General features: G+C 34.2%; 1 protein-coding gene across 3 annotated transcripts in view; it reads left to right on the forward strand.

Annotated features, from left to right (window-relative positions):
* LOC106663643 overlaps positions 1 to 25434 on the forward strand; it is a 303217-nt gene that overhangs the window by 8875 nt on the left and 268908 nt on the right. For 2 of the 3 annotated variants that reach the window (XM_014388633.2, XM_014388635.2), the window contains exon 2: positions 16270 to 16311. The gene's annotated coding sequence lies outside the window, so the exon portion shown is untranslated. Of the gene's footprint in view, positions 1 to 15874; positions 15897 to 16269; positions 16312 to 25434 lie in introns of those variants that run through there. The other variant, XM_024226677.1, reaches the window with a different exon arrangement.

The following is a 25434-nucleotide window of genomic DNA, read 5'->3' on the forward strand; positions in this document are numbered from 1 at the left end:
TCTTATTTTAATTGGATAAAAAAAAATTCTGATCGTTCTATTCTTGCAAAACTGTTTTTTTCGCAAGTGTTAATACGAAGGTTTTTCAAGCCAAGAAATGTATTAAAACTTCATTATTAGAACTTAACTATTTCAATGATGTAACTGGTGATCCTTTTGCTGTATAAGGCATACTGTGAAATTTTCTGAGACAAGCAGTATTTCGTAGCAGCAATAGTTAATGTGTTTAAAAAACTTTATCAGTTGAAAAACTCAATTGGAATAATTTGCTCTATCTGCATTTAATAAGAGCACGACGAAATTATGGTAATTTGCTTCCTTTTTTGGTCTGTAGTAAATTTTTTTCCTTTGGAATTGTAAACCCTTAGGCTTTATTAAAGTAGATATTTACGACCAGTATGTAATCAATGTTAATTATATTAAAAACAAAATTGATTCAAACATATGAAAGTTGGCTAACAAACGCGAATTTTTTTTTGCTGAAAAAAACGACGCTTGCTAAATCTGTCCCCTTTGTCAGATGGCTGTGGGCGTAAGATGGCAAGATTTCTGGCCTCTGACTCATTCCTGAGTACAGCCTCTTTCCATTCAAAGGAATGAGAAATTCGTACACCTTTATAATTTGCCGAATTAAAAATTCAACCAACGGTTATATATTTATTATTGCATATAGAGGTTCAAGAATAAAAATACGGCCTGTCAAGACGTCCACCCTTATTTTTCGACCCACTCTTATATTTTTAACAACATATTATATATAAACTTTCTCATTTAAAATTTATTGTAAGATTTTTACATGATTTCATCTGATCTGATTTTTTTTGTTCATTTTGGTCTGTTTATTCTCGCTGGATTGGTCTGAGAGACGAGTTTCAGCATTTCTTGACTTCACAGACACACTGATGATGGAACAAAATACCGAAACGAATCTCAGAGACCAACGACGATAGGCAAACGAAAATGATAGGTTACGACAAAATTTATGATATTAATATATATCATACATAAAACCTAAATATATCTCACCTCAAATGCCATGGGTGTGTGTCATTAATCATTACGAAGTATTATTTAATCTTTATTAATTTTAATGAAACATTGTTGCAAGTGTATAACATAATGTTAAATTTTAGCATTGCAACAAAATCTCTAATGAAGGTTTTGATTTTATGATTATTTGGAGGTCGTGATATGCGATCTGGTGTGACGTAGGTTTTAGAAAAACATTTTCCTTATCATGCCAATGTTTCGATCTTTATTGAGATCATCTTCAGGGCTCAAAGTGTTTGTTTTCCGAGTAGATGTGTCATTCTTGTCTGTCGTGTTGAGAGTGCCAACAACGAACACTTTGAGCCCTGAAGATGATCTCAAAAAAGATCGAACCGTTGGCACGATAAAGAAAACGTTTTTCCAAAACCTACGTCACATCAGACCGCATATCACGACCTCTAAATAATCATCAAGTAACAGTCACTAAACACCACACATTTACACACGTTTTGATTTTATAATAATTTTCAATTTCAACCGACTTTCAAATGTAAACACGACAATAAAGGACACTTCTATCAGGGCGATGGTTTGCCTGAAAATAAAAAAAAACCAAGTGCCAAAAAAGCCAAGTGGGTAGGGAGTATAGGTTCCGACTTTTTTGGACTCAAATTTATGTGGTATCATTTAGAAAGCATCTTCATAATCCTTGAAAATTGCATAAAAATCAAACAACTGGTTTCTAAGATATAGCATGCGCAGCCGATACCGTTGATCTGAGTGGGATGAAATTCATAGGAGACCATCTAGAAACCAACCCTCACAATCTCTGAAAATTTCATAAAAATTGGTTCCATGGTTTTGGAGTTTTGGCAGTTACAAGGAAACGACAGACCGGAACCAAATTTGTTCAGAAAGGTCTGACACGCAAAATGCGTGTTACTGATTAAAAACGATTATCTGCAACAAGGATTCTCAGGGGAAAACGAATTAGGTTAAAATTATGTTACCGAGGACGTAAAAACAGCCAGAAAACCCGTCAGGTGGAAATTTTGATTTTGGAGGACATTTTTTGATTTCCCGCATTAATACAAGGATTCTCTACGTAAGGTAGTTCGGAAGCAAAATATGGGATACCCTAACCAAAATTGGTATTGAAACATTTTTTAACTAACCTAACCCATCCCTAACCCTAGTTCTATCTAACCTAATTAACCCTAACCGTACCAATCCTAAACAGACTTACGAGTCCCCAACTCCAACTATACCTAACTCTAAGTCTACCTAACCTAACATCCCTACTCTACCAAACCCCCTCACTAATCGGCCACAAAACATCAATTTTAAACTGAAGTGTCTTTTCCCTAATAGTTTTGTTTACCTTCTGTAATGACACTTTATATTTGATTCATTTTTATTTATTTTGTACGCAACAGCATAGATCATATCAACCCCAGGGCTTCCGGTATTTTAAAAAAAAAGCCCATTCGGGAGTACGTCCCGGATTCTCCCATTTCATGACTTGTCAGCCTTGTTGAATCGCAGAATCTGACACCGAAAAATTTGATTTGACTGTTTTAAAAGAAATGGGAAAAATATTACGATAATTGGTATAAAGGCTTAAACAGGAAGGGTGCGAGGTGATTAACCTGTAATGTCCCGATTTATTTTTTATATTCATAGACGATAATAAGACATTTTACTCACCCTATCTACAAATTTGAAATATTTTTAGAAATAATAAAATAATCTATATTGATGGCTTAGAACGCCTTTGTATGAAATAATCTCCTTTAGACTAATTCTTCAGCTATAATCATCAGCCTGACTGTGGACAAACCAATTAATTTTGAATAAACACGTGTGCACAATAATTAAAAGTTTTTTTTCTGTTTACTAATAAATTATTTTGTCAATTAATTAGCTTAAAACCTGAAAAGTCTAATCCTCTCTTCACAAACAAGTGAAAAATATTGCGATAGACACTCTATAGTCATAAACTGATTTATTTTTATTCGAACCCTGATTACTGTAACTTCGTACTTTGCATATGCCGCCTCATCCTCTGAAAACATTATGACGTTCTTTCAGAAAAAGATAATACAGCCGGTGAAACCAGAATCGAGGCTACCAGGATGATGTAGTCAACGGATATAGAAGACTGGGTTACACCTACCTCGCCCGAAAAAGAATTTGCGATGTGGGTTGTATTTCAACCCGGCAATAAACGCATTAGCCTAATTCAATGAGGCTATTTTGCATTGGATTAATTTGAGAACAATTAGCCGGTCGTGCTTGTTTGTGGGGGCATTGTTGCTGAAGCCGGTAGCAAATTACGCACGAGGCCGGTTAAAAATCACTTGTTACATCCACTACCTTCTTTTGTTGAAGTCGTTATTTTTGAAGGTTATGAATTTAGAGAAAGGGTATAGATGATTTGAAAACTGTCTTTTGAAAATGGTCTTTTTTATTCATAGGCAATTTTTTCTTTTTCTTAGCTCGTCTTAAACGATTGTACAAGGGTCAGTATAATTTGTAAATCAACGTAAAAATTTCAAAACCTATTCGTACAGGTTCTTTTGTAAACAAACACAGCATCGTTTTCGTGAATAATAAATAAAAACAGTTCGCAGCTTGGTCTCGGCCCTTGCTTCACCCAGTTCTTATGTTAATGCCTCATATGCATACAAATAGCCATCAAGCAGTTTATGAAACTTGAGGGGAAAGCGAAACGACGAGGAGGGCATTTAAAAGGTCGCGAATGTAAATCGGAGTAGGGCCGTGGCTTAATGATATGCCAGTAGTAGGCATCCGGTGAATGAAAGGATCACCATGGTTCGTGGCGATATGAATTCTGAATAAACTCAATCGTTCATAAATACACTCGCAAGTGAGGCTACCGATTTTAATGAAAATTTTTTTGGGGGTACTAAGTCGAAAAATATTAGACACGTGTCCCAGTTTTCCTGCAAAAAGTTTTTTTCTAGAAACCGAGAAAACAATATTTTAAGTAATTATTTTTTAAATTTTATTTTTAAATGGTTGTATGCCTTTGTTGTGCATGTTATTCAAAGTTATTATATTTCATTCAATTTGTTCTTTAAATTATATATATAAAAAAAACAAAAAAAAAACAATTTGGATTAGCTTTAAGTACCTAACCACATATATATATATATAATATAATTAAGTAAAGTTCTACAAAAACTATATATATATGTGTACGGCTACTTGTATTACGAACTTTATCAGTAGATTCTTCATTCGAAATGGAACCAAAAATTCCTAATTAACCTTGGTTCGAATCTCTATTTCTAATCCTAGGAACCAGTAAATTTCAGAAAACCTACTCCGTTTAATATCATTTTTAGTGGTGCAATTGCTTTTTTAACTACTTTTCAAAAATGAAGAAATTTATGAAAGAAAGGAAAAACTGTGGGTGCCGGATTGGAAAGATGGGAAGATTAATAATAATTACAATTAACTAAGGTTTTTTAGTTGAGATAAAAAGTCAATGGCACGAGCGGGATTTTTTTTTTTTTTTGGCGTTATGAACTATGCATATTAGCCATGTGACAATTCATATATGTGTGTTCGAATTTGGGGGGTTATTGTGAAAACAGGGCCAGAGGCGACGGTGGGAATCGAACCCACGACCACGGCGTGAGAGTCTCTCATGCTAACCACTCGGCTACCGCGGTCCCCCACGAGCGGGATTCGAACCCACGCCGCTGCTCTACCACCTGAGTTATCGTCACCTCGATCCACTCGGACACCAACTTCCCATCTCAACCGCACCTTTTGAAATTAATAATAATAAATTTTTTTTATTTTTTTAAATTTTATAAACCTAGATTAGTTTTGTGACCGAGCGATGTAGCAAAACGTAAATAAAACAGTACTACTCACATAAGTTTAAATATTTTTTAAGCAAGAAACAAACTTTATATCGTTTTCTGTACTGTAAAATACCTTTTGATTGCAAATTTTTGGGAAAATCAAAAATACATTTTTCCACTCTTATTTCTCGCCTTCTAACCTATATACATTGCATTCATTCTATTTAGTGGATGGAGTACTGAATATTCCTCCACCGACTCAAGTCACGTACACAGCTCGAGGGGCGATGGGGATGCTATTCCACCATCAGCCCCTTCCCATCACTCTAATAAATACACTCACCCATACAAAACACTTTTACTAAAAGCGTATTTTTGTTTTTGTAATTTTTATTTATCTCAATACAAGTTTCCGTATTATTTTCGTATAATACTTAAAAAAAGTGCGTGACATCTGGAGAGCAAAAGTAAGTTATTGGCGAGAATAATGTGGGGTTCGACCCTGCCCCGAGGAATATTTCTCTGGGGGAGTGAACGTGACCAGATTTCTACATATGTATCGGGTATTGTGCTTATGCTAATTAATTGGGACGAATGCAATTTATTAGCGTGAAGGGGTGTTTAGCCCCGCCAATAGGAATTACGATTTCTCTGTTGTGAGTATGCGACGTCTGGAGAGTGACAGTAAGTTATTAACTAGAATGGAGTGGGTTTAACCTCGACCCGAAGAATCGAGTACTCCGAGGGAGTGAATGTAACTAGATTTCTTATGTTTGTACAATAGTCATGTATATATGTGTTGTGTGAAAAGTACAGCTATTTACAGAAGCTATATACAAAGGATTAAAATTAATAAGAGAGAGAGAGCGACGAACCCCGTCGCCCCCGGTTGGACTGGATAGCAGTATTGGGTAGAAGTCCGTTTTATATTCAGCGAGATGTCCGTTTTCACCGTCAAAAAAGTATTATGCTGGCCATGTGCTCCATAGCCTTAAACCCAAAATGCTTATACAATAGTTTTCCATGTTAATCGTTTTCTTCATCCTTGGGATGATGGCACTGTAAAGTGCCGAAAGCTCGGTGAACCCAGCATTTAGTCTTTTTTTTACCTGCCTAATGACCTCTACGAAGATTGGAACCCTACATATACTTCCTTATTATTGAACCGAAACTGGGTCTCTTACCGGAGTAGAAACTGAGGAACTCCACTCTCTGAAGATTAAACAAAGCAAGATTTGGTTTTCAATGTGTAATCGGAATAGGGGAGATATTCATCATCTACAGGCTGTTTCATTCTTTAATGATAGATCAAAGGTTGATTATATATCCTAAATAATTTCAATAACAATCTTTTTTTAAAATTACATACCAATCTTTCTACGTGTTTGATGTTGAAAAAAAAAAAGATTAAAAAATAGTAACTTCTTGTTGCACCTGACTGATAAATATGAATCTAGATACGGTTTTCGTTGGATCGTAAATAAGTTTACGTTCCTCACTGAAGATGGCGCAAAGCTTGACCCAGTAAGTCAAGTCAAGATAAGTCAACATGTGAATTATCGCTTATCTAGACATAAAACATTTCAATAAATAATTTTAATTTTGTAGGATTATACTTGTCCAACGTATTTTATAGAAATGCCACCTTTAAGCTTTTAAAAATTAATATCAGTTAAATTTCCCCAATGGCATAGAAAGCAAATTATGAGGTCGTGATTGTTACATTAAAGCTGATAAACTTTGAATCGATACAGGTAATTTATTGTTTTTATACCAACAATTACAATTTGCCAAAAGGGAAATATATTATTAATTCCAAACTCAAAACTTTCGTCCGTGGCTCACTGGGTCGGCCGTTCGAATAACAAGGTAAGTCGGTTCCCTTATAAGTCAAACCCAGTCGCACTGGTGATTCATTGTCAATCAGCATTACCCTCATATTGGGCAATGGCAGCTCGTTACTATAACAATAAATTACGTTTTAAGGCTAAATTAATTGTCAATTAAATAATAGCCAGGGTCGTCTGACGAAAATTTATTACTTATTGTACGGTTTATTTAGAAATTTGGTACATTTTGTATTAAAAATGTTGGAATTTTATTTATTTAGTGGAGGATTTGAGCTGCTTTTTATTATTATTTTTTAAAAATGAAAATGAAGGGTACAAGAATAAGGAAAAAATTAAATATATCTCGTTTAACAACTATAGGAAATAACACGCAGAAAATATATTTATTTGGTCCAGGGTTGCTAAGCAATCTAAGTTTCTTAAAGAAAGAAGGAAAATATTTTTTTGGAAGAACAAAGAGATAGTATTGAATTGACTAGAGGTCATAAATGCGGCAGAGCTTTAAGCTAAAAGATTCTTCTATCCTTTTGAATCCTGTATCGCCATGTATGGGGGTTGTATATATAAATAAAATTTATCCATGAGCCTTCCTTACTATTTTATTGATCTGTCTTCCTATATGATTTGTAAGAGGCGGAATTTTCAGAATCGATTTATAGAACAAACAACTTTGGCTTTCACCTGGTGACAAAACTTTCTTCAATGAAATAACAAAATCACGTTTTTTTTTGTCATACGCGGTGATGCAAGAACAATTATAAGGATGACGTGTAAATTAATAGTTTTCTCTTTTGAGAAGATGCACACCTATTTCGCAACGGGTTATAACAAAATGCGTTTCACGGCCACCTTCTAATGAACCGATGTCGGACTTACCAGGTGGGCCGGCTGATTTATGGTTTCATACGTCAGTCTTTATATCATCCTCTTGGTTTTGAACGTGTCTAACATGAACTTCACATAACAATTTGTTTTTTATTTTTCCGCTAGTTCGTGCTGGAGACAAATGTGAAGAAGAACGATGAAAGAAATCCAACTGAACAATATGTTGTTTTTGTTTTGCGCTAAACTGGCTGTACAATTTAGCGTGGGTTTAAACCATAATATGCGTTTCCATAGATGCATTCGAATGGTTTTGTTATTGGATGAATAAAAAAACGAATATTATTACGTTACTCATCTTTGGGGCCAATAAACATTCAAGACGTGGTCACGATAGCTCCAGTGGTTAGAGCAACGGCGTATTGAGCCGAAGGTCGTGGGTTCGAATCCCTCTCGTGACACTAACTTTTTCATTTCAACCAAGACCTTACATACAAAGAATAATTAATTGAAAGAAGTAATTTGGTCAATCAGACCACGAAATATAATAGATTCAAGGTACTGTTTGTTTCCCTATACTAATTGTTTATTTATTATTCAACTATTATTACTTGTTATCACGAATAAGTTTAATTTCATATTCATTACTTCAGAAAGAAAAAAAACAACATTATACTTTCTTTTATTATATGGAGAAATATTAATCCAAAAGTATGCAAAACTGCAGAGGAGAGGAAGATTAGTTTAACCTTATTAGACTTGTACTTACAATTAGTCCTAAAGTAACATATATAAAATAAAACGAACTATCATTAGATAGATGCAAAGTTTTATTTTTTAAATTAAACATAAATATAATATACTTATAATTAAATAAAAGCAATACGACATGGATACAGATCTGCTTTTTGTTGCCATAAGTTAATCACTCATAATTGTAATAATAATAGAAAAAACAATGAAAAACAAAACAAAAATAGAAAATAATAAGATAGGATGAACTGTTTAACCTCCAATCATGGCCTACCGCACAAGAACCAGAGAATCAGAACTGTTCAATTTTCGAAGAACCCTTTCCTCTTCAACACAAAAACTACACAATATGAAAATGAATCAGACATGATTGGAGGTTGGTGGCTCCTTGACGAAGTACAATAAAGGGAAAGACCGTTTTTCCAATTTGAATGACATCGGGTACGTTTTCCCTCATTCTGTCTTGTCACTTTTTGCACCATAAGTTGTCATGGATGTTGTATATTGCATCGGACAGGTTCGAGTTATGAGACAAAATTTCCGTACCATCATGGTAATGTATAGGAAAGTCAGCAATGTAAATGGAACACAGGATGGGACCAAGAATGCTCCCTTGTGGGACGCCGGCTTTTATCGGTCTGATATGTGAGTATTCTTTGCCGTACCGCAACTGGAAGTAGCGTTCAGCAATGTCTTATTCCTGAAATAAACTATACGATACATGAACTATAACTAATTATCTACTCCATTGTATTTATATTTATGCACAGTTCAAAGTTTATAGCCAGTTTTTAATAATAATGTCCTACTGTTTAGAAATGTGTGGTGATGAGTGACCGTTAGTCGATGATTATTCGGAAATCGTGAGATGCGGTGTGGTGTGATGTAGGTTTCAGAAAAACATTTTCTTTGTGGTGCCAACGTTTCGATCTTTATTGAGATCATCTTCAGGGCCTGGGATTTACAAACATTGTTTAAATTTAACAAATACATGTAGGATGTGGAAAAAAGTGTATTTTTTATATTCAATCAAAGTATGTAAGTGAGTACAAATACTTTGATCGAATATAAAAAATATTTTATTTTATTGTATAAATTAACTTTTTTTCCACATCCTACATGTATTTTTTAAATGTAAACAATGTTTGTAAATCCCAGGCCCTGAAGATGATCTCAATAAGGATCGAAACGTTCGCACGATAAAGAAAATGTTTTTCTGAAACCTACATCACGCCAGACCGCATCTCACGATTTCCGAATAATCGTCCTACTGTTTGTTTCTATTTCCTGGAAGGAAAAACATTAAATTTTTCTGAAAATAGAAAAACTTGTTGGTTTTAACAAGAACAATTTCAATAATTTTTTTTCCATAATATTTTATAGGCTTTTAATGTCGTATTGATTAAAACAGTTTCTAGGAATTTGCTATAATTTTTGTTCTCGGGTTTTTCTTATGTATTATGTCCCCTATTGATTATAATAACAGTCATTATAGGAAAATAGCTATGATTTTGATGATATCGCAATTTTGAACATTTCGAAAGCTGTTACAGATTTTAATAATGGAGTATTTTGGAACTTGCATTTTTACTACATTTTTTGTTAAAGTTTCGGAGATTGATAGTAATTTTAGTTTTCAGCAGAATTTAAAGGCGTTTTAAGTAATTCTGCTCTCTTGCGACACAAACTAATATGTAAAAAATAATCAAGATTGTGATATTCAAGTTTAGACGTTTGGTACAAATTCCTCCGAGCTGGAAGACACACTGGAATGTGCACTTATCTCATTTGACAAAAATTAGATTTATCTATGGTAGTTTGGCCACAGGGTGCAAATATACTATTGATATATTCTAGAAAACTATATTTTTTAATTCATTAATGTATTTAGGCAATGTTTCATATATGTAACAATAATGAAATATATAGTGAAAATATTGAACTACTAAATGAACATTCAATAGTCTTCATTGGGGCGTCGATGGCCGCAACGGTTTAAGCGTTGACACGGCGCTCATCACTGTAAGGTAAAGGTCTCGGGTTCGAATCCAGCTGCCCTGCATTCAAACCCGGCATACTTACAAATGGGCTTTTTTCAAAAACACCGGCACCCTGAGGGTTTATAAGACCTCTGCTGTGGCGAACCCTCGTTTAAAAAACCCTTCATTTTGAGAAGATAAATCAAGTTCTTCTCCAATTAGAAATATACCAATGTATTTGTTGTACAATTTTCAGTCAATGATAAATACATATGATTTTTTGAACAAATTAAAATTTGTATACCCAAAAGTTAAAAAAATCCAAAGTGTTTTATATATATAATAAAATATGTATATAAAAACTTAGTAAAGGTGGATGAAATTTATAGGGAAAGCCAAACCAGACTTTCTTTTTTAAGCGTTACTTTCAAGCACGAACTTCGAACAAAAAACATCAATATTTCTCCTTCTTGGTTCGTTCTAAGATGGAAACGGTCAATTGCATCATACGATATCGACCTATGAAATAATACCGATCCAATGACGGGTTAATGATTCGGTTAAGTGATTAGAAATGGAGTTTTCTCCATGACAATGCAAGGTCTCCATATTTTGTTGGTGACTCGGCAAAAATTGTCTCACTCGGCCTGCAAGGTGCTCGACACAATAGAGTGGTGAGAGTAAAATTTTCAAAATCAAAGAAAACATGACTACAGTCGATGGAAGAAGAAATTCTTTTGCATTCTGATATTTCTGGTATCAAAAGCGAGTAAAGTCATTGAGACGAACACAATCGCTTTTAATATTATAGACATTATTTAAAAAAAACATCAATAACTGGCAAAACTTTGCAATTACCTGAATTAATTCAAACAAAATGGTCCACAGGTTTAAAAAAAAAATCGGGTATAAAATTTAAAGTTCCGATTTTTTTTTGTTCAAATCACGATAAGAAGGTTGAACGGGAATAAAGTACCATAAAAATCGCAAGGGCGATTGACGGCCAAGATATCACTCAAGATTGGTTCCTCCATATTCAATTTATACCGATCATTTGTAGTTCTTTCTTTAATAATTTATATTTGTGTATAAGAAAAAAATCGTCTTAACATAGAGACTCGCGTTTTGATATATGGGCGTTCGTATTTTTGATTGAATAACAGATCATAATCATTCAATTATCTATAACTCTATGATTAATGGGTTAATCTTCTGCTAATGGCTCGATCGTCATTGAAATGCTTTTGATGGGAGATATTGGGCTAATCCGGGAATCAGATTAACGGACGATGAGAATAATATAAGTAGGCGCCAGGAGCTTAACACAGGTGCTTTTATGGTTCCATCGTCCATGGTTATACAGAGCGTCCTTTTTAAGTGGCCCGAAAAAAAAGTGTTTAATATTTTTTAGTCTAGTTTCAAATTTTTACCCAGTTCAACTTCACAATTTCAAATAGGACCCTATTCATACTGACACATTATTTTAAAGGATTTTCTTACACTGAAAACAATGGTGCAATCGGATTTTAAATTGGTCAAAAATGACAAAGTTATGGCAAAAGTATGAAAAACAGTCATTTATTAATCACATTTTGTGTCCTAACCGCCAGCCTTATGTAAAGATGCAAATATTTGCTCATTTTAACCACTCTTCACGGGTGCTCAGAATTGCGATAGAATAGATCGACAGATAGATTGACAAGCATTTTCTATCCTTTGCCGCAGTTCTTCAAATGAGGTCGGTTCGTTATGATTGGCGTAGACACTGTTTTTTAAATGGCCCCTCAGAAAATAGTCAAGTGGAGTTAAATCGGGTGACCGAGGAGGCCAACAGATAGGGCCATGAGGTCCTATCCACCTATCCCGGAAATGATAATTCAAATAACATCTCATCTGAAAAAAAATTGTGTGCGGGGCATCCATCAAACTGTAAAATCATTCTTTGTCGTTGTTGCAGAAGAAAATCATTTAATGAATGACCCGAAGTCCCTCGACAAGATCGATACTAATCCGATAATTTGTATTTTCGCGAACATACATTAAAATATTCAGCTCCTTGTTGCAATTACGCTGCCGGTTTCTTGGTAATGGAACAGCAACTGATCCTTATCTCCTCATATAGCAAGCAACACGAATAAACGTTTTGTTGTTTACGACGCGCAATACCACCACTCTCAGTAAAGCAGTCGTAGGCTGTTGATCGGAAAACTGTGCTCTTCGGTTCATTTTGAATGGAATACTGAATGAACAAATAGGTACTATTGTAAAATTAATTTACTTCCAGGAACTCACCTGCAGACAATTGTGTGCAGGACATCCACCAAGCTAAAGAATCATTCTTTGTCGTTGTTGCAGGGGAACATCATCTAATAGTGTTCGTAAAACCTCCCTCAAAAAATTGCGGGCCTGAGCACCATTTAAATGATTTTCGTTGAAATAAGGACCAATTAATTTATTTCCGAGAAGTCCACACCCAACGTTGGTACTGTGAACTACCTGATGATGACAAGAGTACGAAATTCTCGGATTTTCTTCTGCCCACGTTCGAAAATTCGATGGTTTACTAAACTTTAGTATGTCATTAGAGGTGAACTTGAATTCTTCAGCCTCCCAAATCGACATTTGTGCAAGGAACGTTAGATTATCTGATTCAGAGTCCCGAAGTCACTGGACGAGATAAGAGCGATACGACTTAAAATTGTAAGTCCGAAGTATATCTCTAATTTTTTTTTTTAAACTTAAAACCCTTTCAACATTTGGAAAAGAAGAATTCGGATTTTCGCGAACATACAGTAAAATAATTAATTAAGGTTTTTAGTTGAGATAAAAAAGTCAATGGCACGAGCGGGATTCGAACCTACGATCTTCGGCTAGATACGCCGCTGCTCTACCACTTGAGCTATCGTGACCTCGATTCACTCGGAACCAACTTCCCATCTCAACCGCACATTTTGAATTTTCCCTCCTTTTTGCCATTTTTCAAGTGGATCGAGGTCACGATAGCTCAAGTGGTTATCTCAACTAAAAACGTAATTAATTATAATATATTAATTGATCAAGCGGACCACGAAATTAGTGAATTTAATACAGTAAAATATTCAGCTCCTCGTCGAAATTATGCGACTGGTTTCTTTTTACCATAACTTTGTCATTTTTCGACCAATTTGAAATCCGATTGCACCATTTTTTTCAGCGTAAAATACCTTTTAAATTTGAATTTTGAAGTTGAACTGGGCCTGAGGTATCCTGTATAATTTTTCTCCAAAAAAGGCAAAAATTTGCAACTAGACTGAAAAATATTAAACGCGTATTTTTCTTCGTGATAGCCTCATTGGATCAAGAAAAATTGAGCCGTGCTATTTAAAAAGAACACCGTAATCTGATTATTTATTTGATAAATATGCCTTACTTTTTATATGATTAAGTACTAAATTTTAATTAAATAGTAAGACAAGTGCTTTAGGAAATTAAAACGTTAATTAAAACTTTATACTGCTGTCACACATTTTTTCGTTTTTCATACATGCCCTAAAGTTTTGTTTGTGTCCTTGGCCATAATTAACACTTTTTGATTCCGGTGTAACGTCAACTTTTTACATATTGACAAACCTGATTGCCTGGGATATTGAAACAGGCCGAACAACGTCGCATTACTGATGGGATTTTGTTAGAAAACATTCCACGGCCGGCATCCGAGTGCTGGATTGACAGGTACAAATAGACGAGCCCTACAATAGAGCAACAATGTAAATTCCTAGATGGCAATCATCGTTAACAATTACTTTAAACAATGTATGATTTATTGTTGGGCCAAGTTCTATCTTATTATGGCTGTAATAAAATAAACCGCTAGGACCGGCAATCCTTCAAAGAAATTACATTTGGGGAATGGATTGTGTTCGAGTTGACAAAAATAATAGTATATTTTGTCTAATGTATTATAAATTAATAATCGTTCTGATAGTTTTAATAATGTACAATTATATCTGTTAATTTTATTCTTTATAATGGCTCTTTTAAAGTACAACAGAACTGTTTCGTGGGTTTTTCATGTGCTATTGATAATGTTTTGTGGTTTGGTGAGATAAAAAAATCAGTGTCTCGAGCGGGATTCGAACCCACGACCTTCGGCCAAATTCTCTACCACTTGGGCTATCGTGATTTCAATCCACTCGGACTCCAACTTCCCATCTCAACCAATCTTTCGAATTTTCCCTCCTTTTTGCCATTTTTGAAATTTCGTGTAATCTATTCGATTCTCGGCGACAAATGAAATGGCCACGGAGAGCTTAGTGAAGATATACTTCATTTTGCTGATTAAATTCATTAGGTTTCGTGGTCCGATTGACCTAATAAATTCCTTCAATTAATTAATCTTTGGAGTAAGGTATTGGTTGAGATAAAAAAAGCAGTGTCACGGGCGGGATTCGAACCCACGCTAAATACGCCGCTACTCTACCACTTGAGCTATCGTGACTTCAATCCACTCGGATACCAACTTCCCATCTCACCCCACCTTTTGAATTTTATTGACTTTTTTATCTCAACCAATACCTTACATAAAAGATTAATTAATTGAATTATAATAATTTGTATACATCACAAATATTTAGTTAGGATTACCATTATATTAAAAAGTGCAGTTCAACTAATTATTTTATGAAAAATGTTCTAAAAAATCCTAAAATTCTACTTATTTTATTTAACAAATAGGAAAACTCTTTTAAAATCCCATATATTCAATCACCCTCGATTGCAAAGCTCATTGTCAATAATCCTATCATCAGGATCAAACTTAAAGTGTGAAAACAACTACAAACAAGTAAATGCCTTTCTCAATGCCGGTTGGTCAAAGGGAAAGTTACAAAAAGCATTTATGGCATGCGATGAGTGCTCAACTAAGTCAACAGTTCTAGACGGAAAAAAATTTAACCACTCCATAAAAGACCTATTATTTAAATGAACAGAGGTCAACAATCAACAGTATACAATATTGGCGAAGAATTCGCCAAAATCTGTTCCAATTTAAATTCCACATTTTCGTTGTTGTCAAACTGTGTGCAATAGAAAAGTTTCATTACGTTTTAAAACGGCATTGTCTGATGGCGTAATGTAAAGGATATAAGCAGGGTGAACCAAATCGCTGTTTCTTTCCATTTCTGCGCATGTCGCCAAATACAATAGCGAACTTTTCATTTCTCTGTTTCAGTAGATGAAAGTGTATTTTAGTATAAAATATCCTTAATACATATTATACATATTTATCTAGTTCGACGTACAGTTCGATTCTCGCGACAGTAGTGTGACAAAAAATCTCAGAATGTGGGTGCTTTTCGGTTGTTTCGACACCACTTGGAAGGGCGCAAGACCCATTTTTGGTCCTGTCCCTGCAAGGATCAACGTCCAGGCGACCACGCAACCCAAACGCATTTTATATATTTTCCGGCGTCACTGGGCATTTCCGTGGCACCTCTTTCCTCGCCAAATAAAGTCTGATGATGACGTGGGAGCTTCGTGGGACGAGCGACTTGTAGCAGACGTCGAGTAGTCGTGAAGAGCTTCTATAGTTGGCAGGACTTCTTCCGGATGCATTTCATTTTATGGAAAAACGGCTTTTTACTTTATCTTCCCTCTTGTTAATGTGGAGCTTCGTTCTTCTTTTGGTAAAGCTCGTTTTCCGGATTCTGAATTATCTTTTTTGAAAACTTTAATCTTAATGGAAGCAAACTTTTTTTTCTTAGTTCTACATCCCACACACGAACAATTCGTATATCTTTTGTCCTCTTTTCTATGATATGAGAGGTTACTCGCTACAACATGCCATTATGAATTATTTAAATTATACAGATTGTTTAAATTCGCACCATTTCTTTGCATTCTTCTTCTTATCATTTGTGTTTATTTATACGGCGTCTAAAATTTCAAAACTGAGTTGTGAGACTATGATAATAAACCCAAGGCCCCCTATTAGAGTTCATTCACATTTAAGAGCTGTCAATCAACTATTTAATATATATTTTATTTGTTATTTTTCAGATAAAATTTCCCGGCTGTAATCAAAACTCGACGCTTACCAAGGTACGTTTAAGCAAATGTTTAATTCGTAATCACCTTAATTATACTGCACATATTAAGAAGTTTCTGACACTTCACTAACGACATTTAAGTAGTAAGTAAAGTCAAAAATTAACAATCAGCCGTTCGATTATATCAGTAAATTGAAGGCATAGGAGTTGTACAGCACAATCGTAAAATTTTTAGCAAAAACAAATAAAAGGATATAAAAATAAAATTTATGATTTAATTGATACGGCTGGGATATAAAACTGATGGAAAAAAATATTAAACTTAAAAAGTGATTTGATTTATAGAGATATTAATCATTTCGGACGTGAAGTAACGAAAATAAATTCCAACCCATTTACGTTTTAGTGGTCAATTGACTAAGTTACTTCTTTCAATTAATTATTCTTTTTATTATTTTTGAAAATGGCAAAAAGGAGGGAAAATTCGAACGGTTGTAAGCCGAGATGGACAGGTGGTGTCCGAGAGGATCGAAGTCAATATAGATCAAATGGTAATCGTTTCTCTTATCTTTGTCTTTGTTATTTTTTTGCCTATTTCGTTCTTTTCTTGATCATTCGCTGATTTTGCCGCGTCTTGTTGCAGTTATGTTTATTTTTTTTTTTGGTTTTGTTGTTTATTCTTTTATTGTTGGTTTTGTTCGTTGCTAGTTTTCTTGGTTCTTTTGTTGTTAATTATCTTCATGTTGCATTAGTCACTTATTTATCTTTTCATTGTTATTATCTCATCTTCTTGGTTATTCCGTTGTTAATTTATCTTCTTATTGGTTTAAATGCTCCTCCTTTCTGTTGTTTTAATTGAGTGTCAACGTCTTTTTCATTTCCAAGATTATTTCTTTTAAACCGATTAGGTTTCGTAGTCCGATTGACCAAATAAATTCTTATCAATTAATTTTTATGTATTGATTGAGATAAAAAAATCAGTGTCATGAGCGGCATACGAACCCACGACCTTCGATAGCTCAAGTGGTAGAGGAGCGCCGTATTAAGCCGGAGGTCGTGGGTTCGAATCCCGCTTGTGACACTGTCTTTTTTATTACAAGGCATTACATAAAAAGAATAACTAATTGAAATAAATTCCAACGATGACCTCAGTAAAAAATATAAATTTGACGTTACAACAATTCAGGGTAGATAAAGACCGCATAATTATAAACAACTATTTTTACTTACTTTTCTTGAAAAATTATGAACCAAATACAAAATAATTCCAAGTTCATAAAAATCGTTCAACTAGAAGAATAGAAGAAATTTATTTTTCCTTGCAAAATACATAAATAATATACCGAGTATAATTGAATATTAAATTAAAATGCAACGACTTATAGTCAAATATTTATTTAATATTTTCAGAAAACCATAAGTTTGATTGTAATAAATAGAAATCTGTAGAAATTTATGTTGACAAATAGGATGAAGAGGCCTCGAGTATACTGTTTTCTTTTATTTTTTATTCATTTCCTTCTTTTTTCTAATTTATAACAGATGTTACAGTGAAGATCACATAATTGGACAAAAAAATAGTTTTACTTTATTGATGATAGATGAGTGTGGTTACAAAATATTGAATCATGAATTTTAAGGCTTGGAATCTACTTTTTGCTTATTCCGAATCAACAACAATACATTTCAGCTGAAAAACTCCTTTTGTTACTGTATTTATCAACTTAATTATTAATTATAATGCAATATTCTTGTTGGATATCTTTTGCTTCTATCTTCTCGACGGACATCTGCGTTAATTCTTTCATCTTGTTGGATTTCTGCGTTGTTTTTTCTTCTAGTTACACATCTGCGTTTTTCTTCTTCTTGTCGGACATCTGCGTTATTTTTTTCTTCTTTTTGCACATATGCGTTGTTTCCTTCTTCTTGTTACATATCTGCGTTTATTCGCTCTTCTTGTTGGTTATTTGCACTCTTTCCTTCTTCTTGTTGAACGTCTCAGTTATTTTCTTCTTCTTTTTGCACATATGCGTTGTTTCCTTCTTCTTGTTACACATCTGCGTTTATTAGCTCTTCTTGTTGGTTATTTGCACTCTTTCCTTCTTCTTGTTGGGCATCTCCGTTATTTTCTTCTTCTTTTTGCACATATGCGTTGTTTCCTTCTTCTTGTTACACACCTGCATTTATTCGCTCTACTTGTTGGTTATTTGCGCTGTTTCCTTCTTCTTTTTACACATATGCATTTATTCGCTCTTCTTGTTAGCTATTTGCGTTGTTTCTTCTTTCGGTTCGACATCTGCATAGTTTCCTTCTTCTCGTCGGATATCTCCGTTTATTTTTTCATCTTCTCGGATATCTGCAGTTTTTCCTTCTCCCTGTTGGATATTTGCGTTTATTCGCTCTACTTGTTGGTTATTTGCGTTGTTTCCATCTTCTTCTTGAACATCTACGGTTTTGTTGTTCTCGTTGGATATCTGTGTTTACCCACTCTTTTTGTGGATATCTGCATTTTTCCTTCTTCCTGTTCGATATGTTTTCATATGATTTCGGTGTTTATCTTTCTTTGGTATAGTTCTTCCCAACGTAAATACATTTTCAGGCAGTCTAGGCCTCTTCCTCTTGAATTGTTACTTTATAGGTTTTGTGTTTTACTTGTCGCTTGTGTATTTTCTTTTTAATTTTCTCTGTTTTATCTCAGTTATATTTTTCATTTTGGTGGATATTTATATTTTGTCCTTCTACTTGTAGGCTTTCTCCGTTTTTTCCTGATACTTATTGGATATTTCTTTACATGCGTTAGGTGCTTATTCAAGCTTTTGAATGTCCTACAGGTAGGAGGGACAACGCAGATATCCAACTATAGGAAAGAAAAACCGAAAAAATTAAGAAGAAAACACAGAAGCGCGTATAAAAAGAAATACCTGCAAGTAAAGAAAGTGTAGTATCTAAATAAAAACGTATATTCATTGAAAACGCTTAAATAATCACCTAAACTATAAAAATAGATATCCCAAAAGAAACAGTAAAAACGCAAATGTCGAAAAATAAGAAGAAAAATATAGAAAATTAAGAAGAAATCGCGATGTAAAGTAAATAAACCCTGAGGAGAAGTCTTGCCTCCGAATGCATCTGAATAAAAAAATTATTACGTTGGAAAAGCTTAAAAAATCGTGCAACCACTCAATTATTAATGTACAGTATCCAATTATTTATGTATAAGAATCAGACTTTTTGGATTTTCGAATACCTTACGAATATATATTTTCTACTCTTTGAACATCCATGAAATATTTTAAAAATGGAATCTATTATTTTCCTTATTATATCACTTTGATCAGTGATATAACTTTGTAATATAGGAAGTTATGTTCGTCGTTATTTATAAATATGGAGGCTTATAGAAAAATCCAGAGTTGAAGGCATTACTTCATAAAAATTGTCTTACTTAAAATTACAATTACGTTTGAAAAAACAAAATTGAGATAACAAATAGAAAACAAATCAAAAAGAAAATCCTGCCGAGTAATAAAATAAAAAAATATTATATACTCCTGCTTTAAATAATTAAATTAAAACACAATTTTTTTTACGAGCGTATTTCAACTACGAGGTTATTTGAACCCTCAGGGTGCCGGTGTTTTGGAAAAAAAACCCAGGGCCGCTGCATTCGAACCCGGGACCTTTACCTTACAGTGATGAACGCCGTGTCAACGCCTAAACCGTTGCGGCCACAGATGTCCCTATGTTTCGTTATTAATTAGACGACGCTCTCTTATTAAAACAAATGAATTCATAAAAATCTTTATACAGATGTGCTTGTGCTCAGCGGTGATAAGTATTCGTTTGTATTTGACATTTTCATAATTCCAAGGATTGTTAATGCAAAATAGTGTTTTAACAGGACGGAGATTTAACTCTTTTAGGCATGTTTAAAGCGTCCTTGCTTGAAAGCTTCGTAAATTCCAAGAACATCCCAAAGGACGTGTATCGAAGGAAAGATGTATCGAACTATCGACTCTCCTTGGGAATTATTCCATAAAATAGGACAGTTTAAGTTAGTAATTATGCATAATAAAACACATATTACAGAGGTAATTACACAAGTTTTGACGATTTGAGTCTGGTTTTTTCGATTAAGGAATTTTTTTGTAGGTTTTTGAATATTAATTTTGTAATGGAACTTCTAGAGCTTTCTTCTTGGTCGATGAGCTTTTAGAAATTAAACGCAATCAGTAGGCATAAAGGTAATCGTAACTATTGTACTTTAACCGGGTTGCAGGTCAAAGAAAAGGGATAACATTGGACTGTCCAAATAGGGATCACCCTTGACACACACGTCGAACGTGGATTCTTGGTCATTCGTGCTTTTCTACTTTCCGCTGGACGGTCCACGTTTCGCGAAGGTGACTGATGGGAACGCTTTTCTTTCAATCTCTTTGTTCTTTTACATTTTCTTATACGAGTGAATAAATGTTACATAACGGGCCGTTTGTCTCTGTTAAAGAGCCGAGAGGAAGAATGTCAAACGGGAGTATCTACCGAGCAATACCTTAATAGACCAAGGTCGAAAATCTAGCTATAAAAACAAATGTAAAAGGCAATTTCATGAATTCCTTTTCTGTCGAGAGGTACGTTCCCGTCCTTGTTCCCACTCGGGTCGAATTGACGATGAAAAATCATTTGTCGTGGTCTGGCTGAGGTTAAAATCTCCGGCCAACCCTGGGTACGCCCATTCAGGTGACTTCGCGGAGCACGGATTGAAAATTAGTTCATGTGAGCGTGGAGGAGTGTTGTGTAGGACTTACGCATCGGGTGTACACATTTTATTTACATTTTATTTTCACTTGTCAGAAAAATTCTAAAGACAAAGATTTGCTAGACCTTATTCTCTGGTCATGCACCGCCCACAGAATCCTGCAGTGGGTGTCTGTTTGTAGTCCATCATCTACATTGTTCATTTATTAAAAATTCTAGTAAGGAAATGAAAGAAGCAAATAAGATCAGGTTTATCTGCCCGGTTTCTGTTGTACCTTAAGGTTTATTTACGGGAAGGATTTGACTTTATAATAGTTTAGCCTTTGATACAATATATTGATATTTCAAATATAATAAACTATATCTAATTTGTATCACTGTATGTGTGTGTTTGTGCATACAGACGTAAGAAAGAGATGTTTACAATATTTATTTGGATTTCCAAGATATTTCATGCAGAACAAAATGTCGCTTATTGTGATTTCGGTTGGTTAACTTTAGCAACTGATAACACGCCTGTAGATGATTTCAATTCGATGAAACGATGCTACAAAGTTACATTTCTATTAGTAACCTCTATTTTACTCTATTTAGCACTCTTATTTACATTGAAGTTTTTTAAAAATTTTTAAACGAGGGTATTTCATCTACGAGGTTATATGAAGACTCGGCGTGCCGATGTTTTTGAAAAAAAGCCCATTCGTATGTTTGCCGGCCGGGTTTGAACGCAGTGTCGCTGGATTCGAACCCGGGACCTTTACCGTATAGTAATGAGGGCCTTGTCTACACCTAAACCTTTGCGGCTACTGATGCCTCTCGAAACACTGCTTAAACCATCACTAGTGAAATGCACTTCCATATTTTCTCCGCTTTATGAAAAAACATTGGCTCATAGATAATCTGCAATCTAACCTAAACTAACTTAACTCGTCCCTAACCCTAACCATAAACTAGCCCGGCCTTAACCCAGTTCCTTAGTTGTTTTTACCCTACTTTACCTGATGTAACCTGAACTAACCTAACACATCCCAGACCTTAAACCTAACCGTAATCTAACTCGTCCTTAACCCTAATTCTAACTAACAGTACTTAACCTAACCTGATTCAACCCCATCTCTAACCCTAACCTTAGTCCACCTAACCTATCTCAAAACACTAATCCAACCCATGCGCTTTTCTTGGAAGCACGAAAATGGTCACACAAAAAATTGTATATCCTCCCCAGAAACATATGTTAAAATGTTCTGTACGTTGTTATGGAATCATATTTGTATCTAAAAAACAGTTTCTGCTCATTCAATTTTTACACATAACAAATGGGGATGGTGTAAATTTTGAACATACACAGAGATCTTGCAAACACCAACAAGGTTAATGTATAAAAAATTCTATGAACATTTACATAAGGTTATAACTAAATTATACCACTTTTCGGAATTAAAATATACTACAAAAATTAGACACAGTGTCAGCCAAGCATGATCACGAGTCAATAAGAGTAATTAATACTTGATTGAATGATTATAATTATTAATGATAATTCATGTTTGTGCCAGTAAATAAATTTAACATTAAAAGTCACTTATTTACTTGATACTTCACCTAACTTATTTCCTCACGCTCTCACTTGCCAATTCCCTCACTCACTTATTTGCGATCTACATCACTTACTAACTTACTCTCTCACTTTAGCACATTCAAAATATATTTGGTATGATTATTCAGAAATCGTGAGATGCGGTCTGGTGTGATGTAGGTTTCAGAAAAACATTTTTTTTATCGTGGCAACGTTTCGACCTTTATTGAGATCATCTTCAGGGCTCAAAGTATTTGTTTTCTGCGTAAGTGTGCCATTCTTTTGTGTCGTGTTGAGAGTGCCCTATATTTGGTATATTATAACCTATTTTTTTTCATTTATTTATTCTTATGACCTATACTACAGAAGTGTAGCTAGGGGATTTTTAAAAATTATGAATTGTTAAAGTTTGGCAGCAATCTAAAGATGCGATACCTTTTTTTAAATAAATATTTCTCTGTTCATGCATTCACTGACTGACTGACTTACTCGCTACTTCAATCACTCACTCATTTGTTGCTTGCTTTCTAACTTACTGAACACTTACTCGCTCACTCACTTATTTGCTAGCTCGCACAATCACAAAACACAGGCGTACACGTAACCATAAATAAACGCATAGCATTCTTACAAACGTTTTCAGTTATTATTTGAAGAAATAATTATTATACAAAAATACTTTTCCTTTTAGGTCAGAAGTTAAATAAAAAAAGTCCCGAGTTCATTTTAAAGTCGCGGATTTTGGAAAACGCGAGGTGAAAAAAAGGATTTGTAATAGCAAAGTTGTCCAATGAGAAAGTACAATGGTTTGTTTATTCATGGAAAATTGAGATCTTCTGGCAGTAAGCAATTTTAATTTAAATTCTAAATTAAATAAAAGTTTCTATCGATGAAAATATTTTTATACCAAAAGGTTAAAAGAAATTAATTTATTCAGTAATAAATTATATTTTATAAAAGTTCACTGCTCCTTAATAGGCTGTATAAAGTGCGAAATTGCCATCGTAGATATTTTAAATCGTCGACAGGTGATAAATTAGTTCGAAAAGTCAACGAACATCGTAAAACAGTCTAACGATAATTATAGCATTTATTTGTATTAGTTCGAGCCATTAACGAATGTGTCAATAGGATACACAGGTCAATAAGAGTTCGGTACCCTTTTAATTACTTTCCAACCCCTTATTTAGAAGTTCACGGGATGAATAAGCAATCGACAATGGCTGTATTAATAATTCAAGGTCTGGGCGTCTCGATTCGGAATTATCATACTTCTCGCACACGTTTATTTTCACGGCGTTTGCATATTAAATCCACAAAGGAGGAGGTGACAGAATGATCACGAAAAGAGCCGGTCACGACCCCTTTGTCACGCGTTTTAATTTTTCTGTAATGCGTTTTAAATGGATTCCATGGAAATCGTAGCAGTTGGTATGGTACATGAACTACAGGAAGTAAGTACGATGACTGATGATTTGCACAAGAGAAATATCTACTAGGTAATAGATGTTCTGGCAATTTTAAAAAGGAATTTTTGTTTACATGTTTGTCCTTGATAGGTCTGTGATTTATATGCAATAAAAATATGGACACATATATGTAAATATATTTGGTAAAAAATGCAATTTAAAACTGAAAATATGCGAAAACTACCATGAGAAAAAATAAGGAAACTTCAAATTAAAGCACATAATCGTATTTAAAAGAGAAACGGTGGCACATTGCTAATATTAAAAAAGAAAAACGCATTAAAAAAAGTTAAATTTAAAAAATCCGTCGTCTCATTCATCCTTCAAGATCCAGATCGGTCCATTTTTGATGAAGTCTCCGATTTTATGGAGTGTTTCGATGTATATAAGATCCAGGTGGAATTTCCTGAGGTACTTTCGTGGGGAAAGGTTTTCCCCGTGTATTTCTCCAAAAAAATCTTGAATTCAGGGTGGCTTACTTTATGGATGGGTATGTCAACTCTAACTAAAGCACGGCATAAATCGGTATCGAAACCGGATTTTCCAGACCCAGCTCTTGTGTCACAAAGGTTTGTTGAAACTTAGACTTCGTACCTTTATTTACCTTGTGTTTTGCTGTCGTTATGTGCTGTGTTACCAAAAAACGTGTAACTGTTGATTCAGTTTTATCCAAACAACACAGTATAAAACGTCTCCATAGCCCTTAAAAGCCACACTTGAAAACTCACGCACATACTTTTCAACAAGATCTTTCGTTTTCGCGGTGACTTTCGGCATTTTAGGAGTAGTCAGTCCACAACACACAAATAATGTTTCACGATGGAAAACGCAAGAGAGACCGGGTAAAACTGAGAAGTGTGATGGTAGGGAAAGAAGAGAACTGAGGTCGAGAATTTTTCTTTTTGCCTGCTCAGAAACATTAAAATTTGACGTGCCAAGTACCGATATGTAAAAAAATATGCATTTATGCGAATATATGCACAGATATGCAAAATATAGCTTAAATTGAATCCAAATGCTTCAAAACATTATACAGTTTGTTAAAACTAAATGTTTTAGTTAACCAGGAAAAATATGCAAATGCGTATATTTCACAGCTCTAGTCCTCGATATAACTCGAGCTTGTCCGTAAAACTTTACAATTCTATTCAACTCAAAATTACATGATTTATTTATCGCGTACAGATGATAGTTTTCTAAAATTTGGCACTTTTTCTCCAATTCTGATGCACCATTTTTGGACCAAGTCGGTTAGAGTTATCAAGAAATGTTTTTATATTTATTTGTTTTCTAATATTTTATTCATCTTACTTAACTTCTATAATTGCACTTTTCAAAGTGACCTATTTACAAAAAAATATCTAATGGTTTCAAA

Source organism: Cimex lectularius, unplaced genomic scaffold (genome assembly GCF_000648675.2).
Source record: "Cimex lectularius strain Harlan isolate CLEC.00 unplaced genomic scaffold, Clec_2.1 scaffold89, whole genome shotgun sequence".
NCBI classification, from domain to species: domain Eukaryota; kingdom Metazoa; phylum Arthropoda; class Insecta; order Hemiptera; family Cimicidae; genus Cimex; species Cimex lectularius.